Source organism: Alligator sinensis, unplaced genomic scaffold (assembly GCF_000455745.1).
Source record: "Alligator sinensis unplaced genomic scaffold, ASM45574v1 scaffold209_1, whole genome shotgun sequence".
Lineage (NCBI taxonomy): Eukaryota > Metazoa > Chordata > Crocodylia > Alligatoridae > Alligator > Alligator sinensis.
This window is the reverse complement of record NW_005842184.1, coordinates 344789-352761: the sequence shown is the minus strand read 5'-3', so window position 1 is coordinate 352761 and position 7973 is coordinate 344789. Positions and strand designations below refer to the sequence as shown.

Here is a 7973-nt window from a genome sequence, read left to right as displayed (position 1 = left end):
CATGTAAAACCAAGGAAGTGATTCTTCCACTGTACTCAGCACTGGTGAGACCGCAGCTGCAGTACTGCATCCAGTTTTGGGTGACACACTTCAACAAGGACGTGGAAAAGCTTGAGAGAGTCCGGAAAAGAGCTACCTGTACGATCAGAGACTTACAAGATAGACCATACGAAGAGAGGCTGAGGGACCTGGGCCTCTTCAGCCTAAAAAAGAAAAGGCTGAGAGGGGACTTGGTAGCAGGTTACTGCTACACCAGAGGAATATATCAAGAGCTCTGTGAACAACTGTTCATCAAGTCACCCATGGGGAAAACCAGGAGTAATGTCCACAAGCTCTTGGAAGACCATTTCAGGCTCAACATTAGGAAAAACTTCTTCACAGTCAGAGGGTCCAGACTGTGGAATAAACTCCCTCCAGAGATGGTGCAGTTGCCTACCCTGGAAATCTTCAAGTGGAGACCAGACGGTCAGCTCGCTGCGGTCAGCTAAGCCCTGTTGCCTTTCCTGCCTAGTGCAGGGGGGCTGAACCCAATGATCTTCTGAGGTCACTTTCAGCCCCTGATATCTATGAATCTATGAAATGCAGCACCACCCACCAAAAGCAGAGGATTGGGCCAACAAGGGCAAGTGCAAAGTCCTGCACTTAGGAGGGAGCAATGCCCTGCACCGGTGCAGGCTGGGATGACTGGCTGGGCAGCAGCTGTGCAGGAAAGGGCCTGGGGGGACAGGGGACAAGAAGCTGAACAGGAGCCGGCATTGTGCCCTTGTGCCAAGAAGGCGAACAGCATCCTTGGCTCCTACGTGGGTAGGAGCATTGCCAGCAGATGGAGGACAGTGATTCTTCCCCTCTATTCAGCACTGGGGAGGTCACATCTGGAGTCCAGATTCCCCTCCCCCCCCCGCCCCAAAAAGGATGTGGACAAGTTGGAGAGAGTCTGTGGAGGGCATCGAAAATCGTTGGAAGCCTGGGGGACAGGACTGGTGAGGAGAGGCTGAGGGAACCGGGTTGATTTAGTCTGCAAAGACAAGACTGAGGGGGGATTTAATAGCAGCCTTCAGCTCCCTGCATGGTGGGTCCAAAGAGGGTGGAGCTGGTGGCAGATGACAGCACAAGGAGCAATGGGCTCAAGCTGCAGCAAGGGAAGTTGAGGTTGGATATTAGGAAAACCTTTCTCACTAGGAGGTTGGTGAAGCACTGAAACAGGCTTCCCAGAGAGGAGGTGGAGTCTCCATCCATGATGGTTTTGAAGACCCAGGTAGGCAAAGCCCTGGCTGGGATGATGTAGTTGGGGCTGGTCCTGCTTGGAGCAGGGGGTTAGACTAGTTGTGACCTCCTGAGCTCCCTTCAACCCTCATTTTCTATGATTTTTTATGATTCTAAGCAGGTGAGAGAGAGGTGCTAGGACCTCAGAGGTGAGGTTTCTCATGAGTTCACTCAGTCGCTGGTGTTTCTTGAGGTGCAGGTGCAGAACTCAAGTCCGTCGGAGAGACGGTTCATTTGCAGTCTGGCATAGACAAAGAGGACATGAATGAGATCTGTGTGGCATGGGCCGATCCACAGACTGATTCCAGTGGGAGAAGGCTCAGGCTCTGAACCCACCTTATTCTCATGATGCAACAAAATTTGCTCCTTTGTTTTGTTTGAAGCCCTGATATTGGGAAGCTGGGAAATCCCGGGGTATTGAGCAAATAAGGGAGGAGGGAAATAATTGATACACTCTGGCTACATGCTCCCAATCTTTAAAAACTGCCAATGTTGGCAAGTCTTAGTTCAATCTATTAGCCTGGATTTTACTGGCTAAATGCCATTTCTTTAATAACTATCTGAAGTGTGGCTGTTTTTAGAAGCTAACTAGGTTAGGTTATCTGGCTCTTCACTGACTCACCTAGCTCCCATGCAATTTTTACAGAATAATAAAATGTCTTTGAATTCTGGCCATGCCAGTTTTTAATTCAGAATAATTAAAATAATTATAATTTCCAACTGCGAATTCTAGTCTAATTGATTAAACTGAACCATGCTGCCTTCGGCAACTTAAAAAGAACAATCAAATGCATCCAAGATGTAATTATTATTTTTCTTGTACTACATAGGAATTTACTGGTTGCACTAAAGCCCAGATAATGTGAGGGGAAAACTGTTTTATTTAATGGAAGTGCGTTGGAATTGGACTCTGCTCCTACTGATGTCAAGGCCATAAGACTTGTTGATTTTGCTGGCATTATATTTTGACAATTGCTAATTCTTATTCTCAGCTTGGCCTTTATTTAATGGACAAGAATGAATATTGTTCTTTATCCCAAAGGAAATAAAAGTAGTCATGCTGCTTGTTTGGATTGTTACATTCATGATCCATGTTTTAACTAGAGAACAAATTATTCTTCTGATAGCAATATGCTTACTCTGATCACGGCTTGATTAGAAGGTAAATCCCCAACTCTTGGATAAGAGAAGCTAGAAGTGCACATCAACAGAATAACCTTCCCATCATTCAAAGCACTTGCCCCAGCTAGACTTTGGAGAAAAAACATAGGGAAACAGAGCTAAAAACCAAGGAAAGAAAGCAGAGAGTCAAAGGGAGATGTGCTCTATATCTGGCTGCTTGTAAGGATTCCCAAATCCGCACCTCCCCTCATTAGTTGTGCTGACAGCAGAGGCCCAACAAAGCAGCCAGGTGTGCAGGGGAGTGGGACACATGGGCTAGGGCAGCAATAACACGTAAACCAGTGTAAGTGATCAGAAATCAGTTCAAATCTGTAACACAGCAGAAATTCAGTTCACATAAACTGCTTTCAAAATGGCCAAAACCAGTTTAAGATCATCCTGGATGCATGTAGTATCAGACTGAACTGATTTAGGATAAAGTGGTTTATTGAACTTCTGTCCCAGATCCCCTCTAGATTCAAGTTAACTCACAGTCCCCCAGCATCCCAGGATGCTTTGCACCTCCCCTGCAAGCCCCTCTTCCCCCACCCTGCAGGGTGGGCTGGCTTTGGCCCAAGCTGTCTTATCCAGCAGAGCAGGGAGGGGTGCTCTAGCCCCCCCAGCTTCTGGCCTGGATCACTTCAGGCATGTGGCTGCATTTCTGGAATCAAAAGTGAGTGTCTGTTCAGTTGCTTATTGGTTCAATCTATGCAGTTTAGACTAACCGGCAAAGATTGAACTGATGCAGCGTTGGGCTTTTTGACTGTCTGTACTTAACCATGGGGGCAGTGGTGAGTTCCTTCTGTGGCCATTTCATTTGTGTGGCTGCAGGAGGTTGTATTTTTCTGTGTCCCCTTTGCCCACAAAGTCACGGCTTGGGGCAGATGCCCTGGTTGCCCCACCCAAGTTACACTACTGGTTGAAAGGACTGGTGAATCCAGTTACCTGGTTAACTTCGCTGACTGAGGAGTCAGCTTGAATACTGCTTCAAAAAAACCTAAGAGCACCTTGGTAGCCCTTCCACTCTACTCAGCACAAATGACACTGCACATGATGTACTTAGTCCAGCTTGGGACACAGAGATTCAAGAAAGATGTGGACAAACTGGAAAGAATCCAGCAGAGAAAAGGATATGTAGGATATGTTCAAAGGTCTAGCAAACATGGTATACAAAGAAAAGCAGGAAGAACTAGGAATACATAGCTTAGGAAAAAAGAAAAAAGGAGTTTGGGGGGTGGCATTTGAGAATGGTTTTAAAAGGTAAAAAATGGGTTGTTATAAATAAGATAGTAATCAATCTCTCACTATCTCCAGTGGGGACAGGACAAAAAGTAATTGGCTTAATTTGCAACATGGGAAATTGAATTTAGATATCAGGAAGGACTTTCTAAATATAAGGGTGCTTAAGAACTGTAACAGATTAGAGTATCATTGGTTCTTTTCAACATGGTACTGTTTAGACAGTTGTAATTATGCTTGGAGCAACAGGCTGAGATGAGGACCCTTTGAACTCTAAAAAGCTCCAGAAGCATTATCTCATTTACAGGTTGTCAGCCATTCTAGTGTAGATACCTGTCAGGGCACACCAGATCCTCTGGGGACCTGGCTGGTGAGGAGAGGCTGAGGGACTTGGGTTTATTTAGTCTGGAGAAGAGAAGACCAAGGGGGATTGAATAGCAGCCTTCACCTCCCTGCAGGGGGGCTGCAAAGAGGATGGAGCTGGGCTGTTCTCAGTGGGGGCAGATGGCAGGACAAGAAGCAATGGGCTGAAGTTGCAGCAAGGGAAGTCAAGGTTGGATATTAGAAAAAAAAAAAATTCTCACTGGGAGGGTAGTAAAGCACTGGAACAGGTTACCCAGAGTGGTGGTGGAGTCTCCATCCTTGAAGGTTTTTAAGACTGGGCTAGACAAAGCCTTAGCTGGGATGATGTAGTTGGGGCTGGTCCTGCTTGGAACAGGGGGTTGGACTAGGTGTGACCTCCTGAGCTCCCTTCCAGCCCTAATTATCTTTGATTCTATGACCTATGCAATTCTGATAAGCCCTTCCTTTTCCTGTCTGGACACTAGTGTTTTAAATCCACAACTACAAAGAGCACTCTTGGGTTGAGATAGCATCTACCTCAGGAAAAGAGGTAATTCCCTGTTCTCAGTTAGGATGGCTGATCTACTGAACAGGACTTTAAACTGACTTTGCTGGAGGATGGGAAAACTCCAAGTGGAGCGTGCCCGGGGACTGGTACACAGGAAAGGTCCCACATGGAGGACATGAATACAACTGTTTTTAAAAATGCTAATGGAACAGTTCTCCCACAGGGTCTCAGGGAATCGAGGGTGTCAGTTAGGAGCCTCAACACCAGAAGCATGGAGAACAAACAGGAGAAGCCAACCCCCCTGCTCTCTGGTGGGCAATATAGCCTAGTAGGGATCACAGAAACCCAGTGAGACTCCTTGCATGATTGGAGCATAGCCGTAGAGGGCTACACCCTGCACAGAAGGGACCGATCAGGAAGAAAAGGTGGAGGGGTAGCTCTCTATATGAGGGAGCAGTAACATCTCTCTGGAGGCTGATATTGGCTCCAAAGATAAGCAGCTTGAAACCTTCTGGGTCAAGCTTACAAGGTGAGACGTAACTGTGGGCATTTACTACAGATCACCAAACCAAGAGGAGGAGCTGGATCTGCAGTTATCTCAAGAACTGACAGAGGCTTCGTGTGCAAGGGACATGGTTGTCATGGGAGATTTCAATTACCCAAACATAGATTGGGAGGAACAGTCGGCTAGGTCAGATGGGTCATGTCACTTCTTAACTGTGATCGAGGAGCAATTTCTGAACCAGGAAGTGCAAGGACCAGCCAAAGGTACCACTCTCCTAGACTTGGTCTTGGCCAAGGGAGATGATCTGGTGTGTGGCTTGAACATTGAAGGTAGCCTGGGCGACAGCAACCATGAGCTCATCAGGTTCACTATCCACCACAACGTTGACAAATCAACCAGCAGAATTGAAGTCCTAGTCTTCAAAAATGCTGACTTCAACAGGCTTAGGGCATTAGTAGAGGAGGTGATGCAGGACCAGAGATGGAAGGCAAACGGGGTGCATGAAGAGTGGTCATTCCTCAAGGACATGATCCTCAAAAGCACAAAAGAAAACCCTTTCCATGAAGAGGGAAGGTAGCAGAAGGGTTGTCAAGCCCTCTTTGCTCAATAGGGACATTGCAGTCCTCTTGAAAAAAAAAAAAAAATGAGGTGTACACACAGTGGAAGCTAGGGAAAATCCTCCTGAGGACTATACAATAGTGGTCCACACTTGTAGGGAATTGATTAGGAAAGCTAAGGTGGTGACTCAGTTTAAGTTAGCCAAGGGAGTCAAGGACAATAAGAAGTCCTACTTTAGGTATGTAGGGAACAGAAGGAAAACAAATAGAAGTGTGGGACCCTGCTTAACACCTCGGGACAGCTGGTAACAGACACTCAGGAAAAAAATAACTCCTGAATGCCCACTTTGATTTGGTATTTTACTGGATGAAAAGGAAAGACAAGCGAGATAAGGATCACATGAGGCATGGTGGGAATGATAGCCTTCCCACTGTGGGTGCTGAGCTGGTGGGAAACCAACTAGAAAAGCTAGACATTTATGAGTCAGCAGGACTGGATGGACTCCATCCGAGAGTGTTGAAGGAGCTGGCCGAGGTCATCGCGGACCCCCTGACAAAGCTCTTTCAGAATTCATGGCACACAGGGGAGATCCCTGGGGACTGGAAGAGGGACAACATTGTGCCCATCTTCAAGAAGTGGAAGAGGGAGGACCCAGGCAACTATAGGCCAATCAGCCTAACCTCCAACCCAGAAAAAAACCTGGAAAAACTCATTAAAAAATCCATGTCTGATACGCTCATTGACAGTAAGTTTCTGAACACCAGCCAGTACGGCTTCATGGCAGGTAGGTCTTGTCTTACCAATCTCATTTCCTTCTATGACCAGGTCTCTCACCACCTGGACATGGGAGAGAAGGTCGATGTTATATACCTAGACTTCCAAATGGCTTTTGATTTAGTATCCCACAATATCCTTGTGGAACAATTGGTAGATTGTGGGCTTCACTGCTCAACAGTTCAGTGGGTGGAAAACTGGCTACAGGGTAGGACCCAGAGAGTTCTCATGAACGGATCTATGATGTCCTGGCAAGAAGTGACCAGTAGTGTCCCTCAGGGGTCTATGCTTGTACCGGTGCTTTTCAACATAGATTCATAGATGCTCAGGTTGGAAGGGACCTCAACAGATCATCAAGTCCGACCCCCTGCCAAGGCAGGAAAGAGCACTGGGGTCAGACAACCCCAGCCAAATTCCTATCCAGACTTCTTTTAAAGACCCCCAGGGTAGTGGAGAACACCCCCTCCCTTGGAAGCCCAGTCCAAATTGTGGCCATCCTTACCGTGAAGACGTTTTTCCTGATATCCAGCCTAAATCTGCTCTCTGTCATTTTGTGACCATTGTTGCTTGTTATCCCAAGAGGTGACCTGGTGAAGAGAGCATCTCCTATCCCTTGATGCGCCCCCCTGATGAATTTGTAGGCAGCCACAGGATCCCCTCTCAGCCTTCTCTTGTGGAGGCTGAAGAGGTCCAGGTCCCTCAGTCTCTCCTCATAGGTCTTTTCCTGCAAGCCCCTCCTCTGGACCCTCTCGAGTCTATCAACATCCTTCTTGAAGTGCAGCACCCAAAACTGGATGCACCTGCATACTCCACCTGCGGGCTGACCAACACCACATAGAGGGGAAGTATCACCTCCTTGGATCTATTTGTCATGCACCTGCTGATGCACGATAAAGTGCAGTTAGCTTTGCTGATGATTTCATCACACTGACAAATTGTGTTCATCTTGGAGTCCACTAGGACTCCGAGATCCCTTTCTGCTTCTGAGGGGGTCACTTCCCAGCCAGTAGATGCGCTGGATATTTTTGCAGCCTAGGCACAGGACTCTGCACTTGTCCTTGTTATACTGGATCCTATTGTGTACTGCCCACTTTTGTAACCTGCCCAGGTCTGCCTGCAATCATTCCCTACCCTCTGGAGTGTGCACTTCACCCCACAATTTAGTATCATCCACAAACTTGGACAAAGTGAAAAAATCAGCCCTGTAATGCCGCAGCAAGCAGGGATCGAACCTGCGCGGGGAAACCCCATTGGATTTCAAGTCCAACACCTTAACCACTCGGCCATTGCTGCTGCTAAGGAATGTGGACCCAACATGGCACTTGAAACCATGACCCTGAGATTAAGAGTTTTAGCAGCCCAACTGGCTCAGTTGGTAGAGCGTATTAGCATCTTCATTAATGATCAGCAGCTTTATTAATGATTTGGATGTGCACTTGAAAAGCTTGCTGGCCTGGTGTTCGCAGACAACACCAAGTTATGAGGGAGTGTGGTCATGCCAAAAGATAGGTCGCAGATACAGGCGGACCTGGACAGGCTGGAGAGGTGGGCGGACCGAAACCAGATGAAGTTCAACACTCAGAAGTGTCAGGTGCTGCATCTGGGGGCGAACAATCCCCACCA

At 47.3% G+C, this 7973-nt stretch overlaps 1 non-coding gene across 1 annotated transcript; it reads right to left on the bottom strand.

Annotated features, from left to right (window-relative positions):
- Positions 1 to 7561: 7561 nt before the first annotated feature.
- Positions 7562 to 7643, bottom strand: TRNAS-UGA. The gene has a single exon. It is a non-coding gene; the product is annotated as a tRNA-Ser (tRNA).
- Positions 7644 to 7973: the final 330 nt, after the last annotated feature.